Here is a 12308-nt window from a genome sequence, read left to right as displayed (position 1 = left end):
GCATTCCTGGTGTCCCTTCCCCTTATTATAAAGACAGCAATCCTGTTGGATTGGTGCCATATCCTTATGACCTCATACTCACATTTGGGGGTTAAGGCTTCAATTTGGGGGGGACATTCAGGCTGTAACATATGTCCCTTTCAGATATCATTTCTTAAGACAAAATTTCACTATAACTACCGACAACTGACCAAATTAAACTATTCTGAAAGTCCACCATAACAGCAGTTGGATTCTTACTCAGATAGGCCTTCTATTCCATTTGCCACACAACTGGGAAACTTTTCTCAGACAAATCATATCATGAGTAAAATACAAACAAACCAAAAAAACCTTTTGGGTTATATCCAGTTCCAAATTATTACAATCCAGAAAATAATTTTGTGATTAAAAACCACTTTTTTGGTTATGTCCAGTTCTGAATTATCACAAGATTACATTTCTTTCAATATGGCAGTTGCCACTGTCTATAAATCAGACATGGAACTACAGGTTGAAGGATGTTCAACTGATTTTGGAGATTCAGATCTGATTTCTTTCTAATTTGAGAGAAGAGAGAGCTCTGTTCTCATTTCACTGACACTGATAAAGGCAACTAGAAAAAAAAAAAATTCCACTTTATCACTCCCTACTGACGGCAATCAGAGAAATTTGGAAATCTTCTTTCAGCAGTCACTTAGATTGGCACAAGACTACATCAGATACCCATTGCATTCTATTGAGAGTGGAAAATATTCTCATAAATCAAACCTGTTAAACACTTTTTTCTTGCCCGAGATCACAGCATTGTGGAATAGCAAAGTTGATCTCTAAAGCCATTTCTCTTAGGTGTCCTACTGCGGCTCCCACATGCACAGCTGCAGGCTCCTGCCCTACTGCTCAGTGTTCCGGCAGTGACCTCCTACCTGGCTGCCTCACAATTGCTTTCCTGAGGTCAAATTCCCTCTCATCTGTTACTTTGGAAAGCAGCTGAAAAAATAACTTCTGCTAAAAGGGGTACCGATCAAAACTGTCTTAATATGCTGAGGCTCCTCCAGGCTTTTGTGGTTTAGAAGGTAATGCTGGAGGAAAAGTGGCTTACAGTGGAAGGGGTGACAACTAATGGAGGCACTCACTAGCCCAAAAGGGGAAATATATCTAGCTATAGAAGCCAGTTCAGCCACCTCTCAAATTGTACTATGAAGCAAGTTTCTCATCAATTTGTACACAAAAATGTCACCTCCAGGATAATTCCACAATGGCAGAAAACTTGATAACTACAACTTTTGTGATTCTGAGAAGAACTACTTCATGATACAACAAAATCTAAATGCATATTTTCAATTAAAGTATGGTAAATGTTAATCTGTTAATTAATCCTGATTCATAATAAATTTGTTTTAATAAATAAGCTTTACACATTTGTGTGGAAAAAATGACAGTTGGCCGGGCGTGGTGGCTCATGCCTGTAATCCCAGCACTTTGGGAGGCCGAGGCGGGTGGATCATGAGGTCAGGAGATCGAGACCATCCTGGCTAACACGGTGAAACCCCATCTCTACTAAAAATACAAAAAATTAGCCAGGCATGGTGGTGGGCTCCTGTATTCCCAACTACTCGGGAGGCTGAGGCAGGAGAATGGCCTGAACCTGGGAGGTGGTGTTTGCAGTGAGCCGAGATCATGCCACTGCACTCCAGCCTGGGTGACAGAGCGAGCCTCCGTCTCAAAAACAAACAAACAAACAAAAAGACAGTTAATGGCAACATCCCTCATATAGATGACAGAGCCCTGTTGGTAAACAAAGTTTACTGCTACCCTAAGGTCCGTGGATTCAAGAAAAAAGAGTCAACATGTCTAAGAAAAATGGCAGCATAATGAAATCAGATGCTAGAACATAAACATAACTTGCAAGAACGACTGGTAGGATCCATACCACAACTGAGTGCCTTCCAACTTGATGCAAAATCCATCTAAAAACTACTGTCTATGTGTAAACACTGTAAAACGAGTTGCACATGGTACAAAGATGCAACATACAAAGTCCTTGCCCTCAAAGTAGGGTGACCAATTTGTCCAAGGTACCAGGGGCTTGGTTTCAGCACTAAAAGTCCTGCATCCCAGGAAGTCTCCCAACTTCAGCCAAATCAGGATGGTTGGATATCTTTCCTCAACAACATGTTCAGACTAGTAAGAAGATGAGGCACAAAACAAATTATATACGAAGATGAGCAAAGTGGGGAGTGGGAACCAAGGGCAGACTGAGTATGGACATACATAATACTACGGTTATAAAATGAAACACAGATAAACTTCTGTGTACTGCCCTTGAATTGCATCCCTGTAATGTGGTAAATGTGAGAATGGCTATCCAGATGTGGAAGCCTAGACACTTGCTTCCTCCTCGTATCAATTTTTGTATCTCTAGCATCTAGTACAGTTGACTAAGAAAACAGACTCATTAAGTTAAATTAGAGGGGAATGCCACAGTAACATTAAATTTTTATTATCTAAAGGTTCTAAGTAATCTGGGTTATCACAATTTTTCTGTTTTTCTACCCACAGTGTAGCTGTAGATGAAAAAATGTAAAAATAACCACTTCCAAGCCAACCTAATTCTTTCCTCTTCGGTCATTATTTTCCCTCTTAAATGATATAAGGGGATTTTATTTAGTCCTTTTTACTCATAGGAAAAATAGATTGTGGATTTTGTTTGTTTGTTTTTTGTGTTTCTCTTTTGAGATGGAGTCTTGCTCTGTCACCTAGGCTGGAGTGCAGTGGCACGATCTCCGCTCGCTGCAAGCTCCGCCTCCTGGGTTCACGGGATTCTCCTGCCTCAGTCTCCTGAGTAACTGGGACTACAAGTGCCTGCCACCACATCTAGCAATTTTCTTTTCGGTTTTGTTTTTGTATTTTTATTAGAGACGAGGTTTCACCATATTAGCCAGGATGGTCTTGATCTCCTGACCTTGTGATCCGCCCACTTCAGCCTTAGATTGTGGATTTTTAAGATATAAGACACAAAGTACAATCATAAAGAAAAAACTTAACGGGCTCAACTATGTTAATATTAAGAACTTGTGCTCTATCAAAGGACTCCAAATAAGAGCGTAAAGGCCAGCAAGCAACTGGGAGAATACGTGTGCAACTTAGAGAACTGGCAAAAGATAGCATCCAGAATACACAGAACTTCTCCAAATAAGGAGATGTTTAATTGCAAATTAAAATATTGAGATATCATTTCAAACTCAACGAATTGTCAAACAGGCAAAAGTCTGACATTGTCAAGTGTTGTCCAGAGTGTGAAAGAACAGGTACAATTAGATACTGGTAGAAGAAATTTAACTATAACAACTCTTTGAAAAACAATTTAGTGTTATCTGGTGAAGCTGAGGATACAAATACCTCATGAGTCAATAACTCTACTTGTTAGAATCAGGTGCAGCAGGAGACATATTTAATAATATTCATAGCAGAACTTAATGGTAATAGCAAAAAAAGAGGATATCAATATTAAGTGGATAGTAAATTATAGAATACCAACTCACAAATAATGATAGAAAAGTGAAAATAAGATAAACAAATTAGATCTAGTTATAGCAGCATAGATGAATCTCAGGAACCTAAGCAGAGTGAAAGAAACAAGTCACAAGTTTCAACGTAACTCCATTCACACAAAGTTTATATTTGGAGATACATGTGACAAAACCATAAAAGTAATGGAATAATAAACACAAAATTCAGGATCATGGTTACACTTGGGAGGAAAGAGACTGGTATCACAGAGGAGCATTCTGGAAATTTCAGAGTTAATGGTAAATGATAATTGGCTTAAACTGTCATTAAGTATCTGTTACATTGTTATTCTCTATACCTTAGGCATGCTTTATAAGTATTCTTGTATATTGACCCAATATTTAATGAAAATAATTTTAGAATAGAATATCCAAGCCATCCTATGAAAAGTTCCCGGGATGTCAAGGGTCCCAGAAGTCTGCTCTTGTGGCATTGTGGGAGGTGTGCATGGATTTTTAGAGACCCACTACCTTTTTGGAGGATGAAGATGGCAGTGAGTTACAATTCTTATTAAGCACATGATTACAGTATGTACTGAAAAAAATACTGGCAATTATGCATTAAGCACTTACTATGCATTTATACTGTTTTAAGTGCTCTTTATTTCATTTAGCCTTCACCACATCCCTATAAGGTAGCTACTATTACTACTCGCACTATGAGTAAACTGAGGCTTAGGGAGATAAAATAATATATCTAGTTTCACATATCTAATTAAGTAGTACAGCTAAAATTAAGAATCAGAGGCCAGGCCCAGTGGCTCATGCCTGTAATCCCAGCATTCTGGGAGGCCAAGGTGGGTGGATCATTAAGGTCAGGAGTTCGAGACCAGCCTGGCGAACGGGGTGAAATCCTGTCTCTACTAAAAAAATACAAAAATTAGCTGGGCGTGGTGGTGTGTGCTTGTAGTCCCAGCTACTTGGGACTGAGGCAAGGGAATCACTTGAACCCAGGAGGCGGAGGTTGCAGTGTGCTGAGATCACGCCTCTGCACTCCAGCCTGGAAGACAGGGTGAAATTCAGTCTCAAAAAAAAAAAAAAAAAAAAAGAGAGAATCAATAATTCCAATTAAGAGTCAGTACTCTTAATCTCATTGCAAAGTTTATCTGTATAATACAAGTAAAGGAAATGGGAGCTGAATTAGCACTGATTAATCTGAAAAGCACGCCATGGTCTCATGTCGACAGGCAGGTTGCAAGGTTGACAAGTAGAGGGTAAGGCATTAGTCCCCAAATTAATTTTTATTCATTGTAGATGCTGACTTGTGGCAACATATATTGTACTGAATATATCAAAGTAGAAATTTTTCTCCCTCAAGCAATTTTTAAAAATTAAATTCTTAAAAAGCTGAATCTCACCTAACATTAAAAACAGCATCAACCATAAGAGTTCACAGCTTTTTGTTTGTTTGTTTGTTTCCTGGACCCTTTTAGTGCACTGGTGAAATCTATGAACACTTTTTTCAGGATAGTATTTTCTAGTGCATAAAATAACATACATAGAATTACAAAGTCAACAATTTATATTGAAGAACAATTATAAAAGTATTTTTAAATTCTGTAACAAAATAATGTGTTTCTAGTGGTGAATGTAATAAGTACTGAAATTTCAAAGTAGTGAATGGCATAAACAATATTTTGAGATCTATGTAATAACTATCATATATGAAGATATCAATCAGTGACTTCTGCTAGTGGTAAAGCCACTGTAACTGATCAAAATTCCATGATTATCTCATTAACAATTAAAGAAACAGCTACATTTCAGTAAATGGTTAATGAACATAGAGGTTTTCTTTGTTTTGTTTTGTTTCTTTCTTTCTGTGTGTGAGTCCTGGTCAAGAAACCCTGATCTACTGTATCTTGTTTTGCTTCTCCAAAGTCACTTCCTTTTGACTGATCTGGATTTCCCAGTCAGGGCACACTCTGCTCTGTTCTCTTTACTGTTTCATTCAGGCTAATACACATACTATTGTTTTCCACTCTGTATTCCCAAGTCTTATGATGTATCCAAGCTACCGTGTTACTGCAGTGGTTTCTATGCTTGCTCTTTCACCAGAAAGCAGTTTTATGATTCATCATTCATGCCACACAGCCCTCTCTGCTAATATATAAGTTTGACAAAAGGCAGAGCACTTTGGGAACTAGCATTCATCATGCTTGTTTGCACAAACCTGATTTATGTTTACCTATCCTCTGACCTCCCCTGCCCCCCTTCTCTCTAGATTCCACTAGGAAGCTCCACAGTAACAGCTAAATATCATCCCAAAGCCTGGGTAAAACTGCCGTGTGGTTGGAGAAGGATTAATAGCATACCACCAGAATATCTGTGCAGTGATCCATAAAACTCAGAAATGATTGCTGTGCTTCAGGATGAGGAGTTAAAATGACAAAAATATATGGACCATGAATGGGCAAAACAAGGGGGTAGAAAATCAGGGAAAAAAAAAACATGAGAATAAAAATGAAAAGAAAAATTAGTCTCAGTAAAGGATCTTTCAAGAAGCTAATATTTACTATTTGCAGGCCCACCAGAATATCACTTTTGAAAAATATGAAGATGAAAGGATTTTGTCGTATTTCCATGAGTGGAGAAGTAGTTTTCTATAATGCTTTGCAGCATTTATTAAGGTGAGAGCAAATATGCCCTCCACAACATAGCATGGATCTCTGATGTCACCCTTTCCTTTTCAGGTAACTCCTTGATAGCTACAGAAAAACTACTTTATTATGTGTATATGCAGAATTAGTATTTGGTAAAAAAGAAAAGTAGCTATATGCCTCCATCAATCTCATCTGACCTATTTTTCACACAAGGAAATCTAATCCCTAAGAGTGCTGGTTTTTGAGTCAGACTGCACCGGTCTCAGATCTCAGCTTTTCCACACCGGCTGCGTGATCTTGCATGAAATATCTACTTCTCTGAGTTTCCATTACTTCATCTGTAAATGGATATATTAACACACATCCTTACATGGTTGCTTTAGGTAGGCTAAGTTAATGTATATGAAGAACTCAAAGGGTCTGGCAAACATTAAAAGGTTCAATGAACAGTACTAATTATTATTTCTCCATAATTGCCCCCATATTCCAGATTTTTCACACAACTCCTCTGCTTCAAAACTTGCTTGTCCAGCCAAGCATGGTGGTTCACACCTGTAATCCCAGCAAGCTTTGGGAGGCTGAGGTGGGAGGATCACCTGAGGTCATGAGTTCGAGACCAGCCTGTCCAACCCGTCTGTACTAAAAATACAAAAAATTATCTGGGTGTGGTGGTGCACACTTGTAATCCCAACTACCTGGGGAGTTGAGGCACGAGAATCACTTGAATCCCGGTGGCAGAAGCTGCAGTGAGCAGAGGTCCCGCCACTGTACTCCAGTCTGGGGGACAGAGTGAGACCCTGTCTCAAAACAAACAAACCAACCAACAAATAAACAAGGAACAAACAAAACCTTGCTTGTCCTACTTCTATACCACGTCCATACTCTCAGAATCATTATTCTAGGTATAGAACTAATAAATGATGCTCCCAATACAATAAATTACACTAAGAATTTCTTTTAAGTTTCTCATCCCTCTACAACACCCATGACAGGTCATTCAGTATCTGTATAAAGATTCTCAGTTATGGGGAACTAACCTCAACTATTATTTACTGAACAAATACTTTATTCATTCTCAGTTGGGTAGCTTTTGTATTATTTCTTGGTATTGTTAAAAAAAAAGTAACATCACATTTACTGCAGCCAGGTTTCTAGTAGTGCTACTCTGGCAGACTGAAGTCTTTATATTGTTGTCCAAAGGAGACTATGTTTTCAGCTGGACTTTCACCTGGAAGCTAATCTTTCCACCAAAAGTTAATAAATATTAAATCTCATCCTACTGCCACAATGAGTACAGAATACATAACCAAAAGCAGAATCTAGAAACAGCAAAGCAAAAGACAGGCATGCAGAGCAAGGGTAGACTGACAGAAAGGGTTTTTTTCCCAACAATTAGAACAGAGATGGAACTGAAATTCCCTGAGCAATCTATCTGGAAAAGGATCCCTTAATGTGAATTTCCTGCAATGAAACATGTAGCAAGGCTGCAGTTCTGCAGATCACACCAAGATTCTGGATATCAAGAAGCAGCATGACAGCTCATAATGGTCTGCTGCAAGTATCATGCTAGACACATAAAAGATGCCAGAGAGGACATCAATCTTCTGAAAAGCTAAATCAGAATGAGGATCATTCTTGGCCATACCTGCTTAAGACTCTCACAAATTCTTTTGTGAAATGGAATTAATATCACAGCCCACTGAAAAATGTTGCTTATAACTGTGCAAGTTAAATATATATACATTGTATTTAGTTCTGATTCCATAGGGCTCATTAAGTCACTTAAGATTTTGGTGTATTATTTTTTATTATTTTATTATACTTTAAGTTCTGGGGCACATGTGCAGAACATGCAGGTTTGTTACATAGGTATACACGTGCCATGGTTTGCTGCACCCATCAACCCGTCATCTACATTTGGTATTTCTGCTAATGCTATCCTTCCACTAGCCCCCTATCTTGCAACAGGCCCCAGTGTGTGTGTGTGTGATGTTCCCCTTACTGTGACCCGTGACCATGTGTTCTCATTGTTCAACTCCCAGTTATGAGTGAGAACATGCGGCGTTTGGTGTTTTTATGATACAAAAGTTAAGACCTCTCCAGGTGTTATCACAATTACTCGGATGAAGTAGGACACATCTGATGATTAGAATAAATCTTCTGGTAAGGAGCATGGGCAGAACAGAATACTTCCTTCCAGAATGTGTTGAGGCAGACTCAGTCTAGTTCCCTCGCTGCATGTTATACTTTCATATACATTAGCGATGAGAAGGTGAGGAGGAAGAGGCGAGAACAGGGGGGTGCTTACGTTAATTGAGAACTTTCTATGTGTACAGCAACATGCAAAAATTTTTGCAGGACTTGCCTCATTTAACTTTCCAGACAAGCTTATAAGGCAAGTATTATTTTCATTATTTCATTTTACAAAAGATAAAATTAAGATTTGGTGAGTTAAAATAACCTATTCAGGCTCAAATATGTACTTTCTAGAGCCAAATTTCAAGTCTTTCTCATTTCACGTTTAGGTCTGTGTCTCTTAAAATATATAGTCTCCTTTTGTTCAACATCCAGAAGAGGATCCAAAAGGAAAAATCACACCTAATGAACTTCAGTTTTTAATACAGGCATTCTGGAATTAGAGTGCTTTGTTTCGAAGGAAGAATAATTACATAGGAGAGGGGCTATTATAGAGTCCAGTGATGTGCATATTTCTGTGTAAATGAGGTTTTCAGATTTTCTAAAATCCTATTTATTCTGCACACAAGGACATTCTTGTGTAAACAGATTCTTCACTGAAAGCCAAGCAATTATAAAGGATTAAACTCAACCTGTGGCAATATTTATTTTATACAGCTAAATCTTTTATGAGTAGAATAAAGGTATGAGGTTGATATTTTATCATATAACCTATTCTATAACCTAGATTTCTATTAACCGTAATAAATAAATAACTTTTTTTTTCTTTTTTTGGATGCAGGCTCTCCCTCTGTTCCCCGGGCTGGAGTACAGTGACATGATCATGGCTGACTGCAGCCTCAACCTCCTGGGCTCAGGTGATCCTCCTACCTTAGCCTCCTGTGTAGCTGGGACTACAGGCACATGCCACCACACCTGGGTTATTTTTTTGTATTTTCATAGATACAGGGTCTTGCTGTGTTGCCCAGGCTTGTCTTGAACTCCTGTGCTCAGGCAATTCACCTACCTCAGCTTCCTCAAGTGCTGGGATTACAGGTATGAGCCTCTGCCCCCAGCCGGAATGCCTAAATTCAAAACCACTTTCTGCATCACCAAAGTAACTCAGCTAAAGTAAGTGAGAAGTAAAATATGATTTCATATGGTATGTCATTGCCCTGCTTTCAAACATTTAATCTTAATATAATCAAATGAATGACTGGCTTACCTCCAATTTGTAGAGCTCTCGAGGGACTGGGACAGAGTATGTCACTACTTGGGTACATATTTGAAGAGATACTTTCATTTATGCCACAGGAAAAACGTACCAGGTACAGAAATAAAGCCTCTATCTTAGAAACAACTGATTCCAAAACTGAAAAGTGCTAAAGTCAGGAGCTCTGAGTACTGATGAGGAAAATGAAGGCACAACAAATGCACTGCAATGTTTGTGAACAGAGAGGATATAAGCAGTCGCATTCCTGATAGTCTGTCTATGTTGTGTTATTAGCAGATCTGATCAGTACAAAAAACATTTCCAGGAAAAAGTGCTTGTTCCCTCATGTTCTTCATCAGGCAAATAAAAAGACCTCTCCCTAAGGATTTAAAGAAGAGTCCTGAAATTTGCTGTGTGATATCCTAGAACTAAATTCTACAGGACTTGCTCCTTCTCTCATTACTTAACTAAATAGTTCTTCTGATGTCCATCATTTTACAATTATGATCCAATAGCTACCCTTTGTCTCTGATAAACAATTTTGAAAGACTCTAAGAGATAATAGAAACACAAAATAAAGGTATATACAGAGGCTGCAAATGTTTTCCCTATAGATGGATAATGGAATGTTTTGAATCTATTCTTCAAGCTATTCATTTGAAAATATTTACACTCAATGCAATTTCTAGGTTGCTTCTGTGCCTTTCATTCAGTGTCTACTGCTGCTAGAAGAAGCACCAGCCTGGTGTTTTAGTCATAGGCCAGCTAGTAGCAAGAGCCCAAGAATGAAATTTCATTTACATTTGATTCTGATGACAAGTCTTTTGGGAATCATAATATTATCTTTTCCTTTATACTTTGCTTCTGTACTTATTTAATATGTGCTTCTGAGATGACAGAGAGTAGCCTAAAGGATGCTGAAGATATAAAGTAAAAAAGACAGGGTCCCTGCCCTTAAAGAACTTACAGTTTATGAAGAGATACTCAAGTAAACAGAAACTCTCAGGCAATGTAAGTGCGACTGTCTCATTATTATGAAGGCACAATAGAGAAGTATTAGGTCAAGGAACATATTCCCTATTTTACAGATAACTGGTTTGGTGAGCCTAAATAATTTCCCAGTCTCTGCAATTATCTCTTGGAAGATCTATCACTTCTAAGTCTCCAGATTCCAAACTTACTACTCCTTGCACAATACCAGGCTGCTGATGTATCTGAACATACCGACATTTTTAAGAGAAGTATGTCAGAGCAGATACAGATTGTTTTATTAGATTGGAACACTAAATGAAACACTGTAGGTTTCACTAATGATAAACAATTGAAGCCGTATGATATGAACAATGTTGATAATCAAAATTTCCAGTAGGAGATACTGACTAAATAAGAGCAATGACTCCAGAGCCTGACTGTGTTCATTATCCCAGCTGTGCTACTTACTATTTGGGACACCTTTGTCAAATGTTTAATTTATGGGCCTCAGTTTCTTAGTTTCTGGAATGGGACCAATATAAGTACCTATTTCATAGGCTGTTGTAAAAATGAAGTGAGTGTGTATATACTTGTACATATGGATGCTCATTTCTTTTTATAACAATCTTATAGAATAGATATTTATATTGGATGTCCCATATATAGCATATATATATATATTTTTATAGAGAGCAAACATTTGTATTAATATGTGTATACATAAACATGTATATATACAAAATGTATATGTACACACATATACACAAATACACATATTATATATATACATATTATACATACACATATATACACATAAACTATACACATATACACACATATTCCATATATGTGTATTATATATACCCACATTTAATTTTTAAAACACTTTCTATGTCCCAGGAATTGTTCTAAGAACTGTTTTCCATCACTTTCTATGTGCCAGGATGATTCTAAGCATTATCCATCCCCTCATACATATCCCATATTGTATGTAAACATGTATATAGTCTAAGTATTACATATACAGTGTTTGCATATATATACAGCACTGTCCTAAGTGTGTGGATAGTGCTCAGAACAGTTCCTGGCACCTAGGAAGCGATGGCTGCTATTTTACTTAATATTTTCTACTTCCATTCAACAAATCATTATCCATCTCTTGGAAATTTCAAATAATTGTTGCAATGTGTTTAATATGACAAATATTTTGTATATGCATACGTATGTAAATCTCAAATACAAGTGTTTCTTTTTGAAAATGACATCCTCTTGCACAGAGATTATAACTGAGAATAAATAGAAACATTATCATTATGAAAGAATCCTTGTATTCCTTGAATTAGCCATGAGAGAAATATCCCTTAAAAAAAGGGCATTTCTCGGGTCGGGTGCCAGTGGCTCACGCCTGCAATCCCAGCACTTTGGGAGGCCGAGACAGGTGGATCACGAAGTCAAGAGATCGAGACCATCCTGGCCAACATCGTGAAACTCCATCTCTACTAAAAATACAAAACAATTAGCTGAGTGTGGTGGCGCATGCCTGTAGTCCCAGCTACTTGGGAGGCTGAGGCAGGAGAATCACTTGAACCTGGGAGGTGGAGGTTGCAGTGAGCTGAGATTGCACCACTGCACTCCAGCCTGGCAACAGAGCGAGACTCCATCTCAAAAAAAAAAAAAAAAAAAAAAGAGAGAATCAATAATTCCAATTAAGAGTCAGTACTCTTAATCTCATTGCAAAGTTTATCTGTATAATACAAGTAAAGGAAATGGGAGCTGAATTAGCACTGATTAATC

The sequence above is a fragment of the Colobus angolensis genome, unplaced genomic scaffold (assembly GCF_000951035.1).
Source record: "Colobus angolensis palliatus isolate OR3802 unplaced genomic scaffold, Cang.pa_1.0 Scaffold160, whole genome shotgun sequence".
NCBI classification, from domain to species: domain Eukaryota; kingdom Metazoa; phylum Chordata; class Mammalia; order Primates; family Cercopithecidae; genus Colobus; species Colobus angolensis.
Note: the sequence above shows the minus strand (reverse complement) of the source record.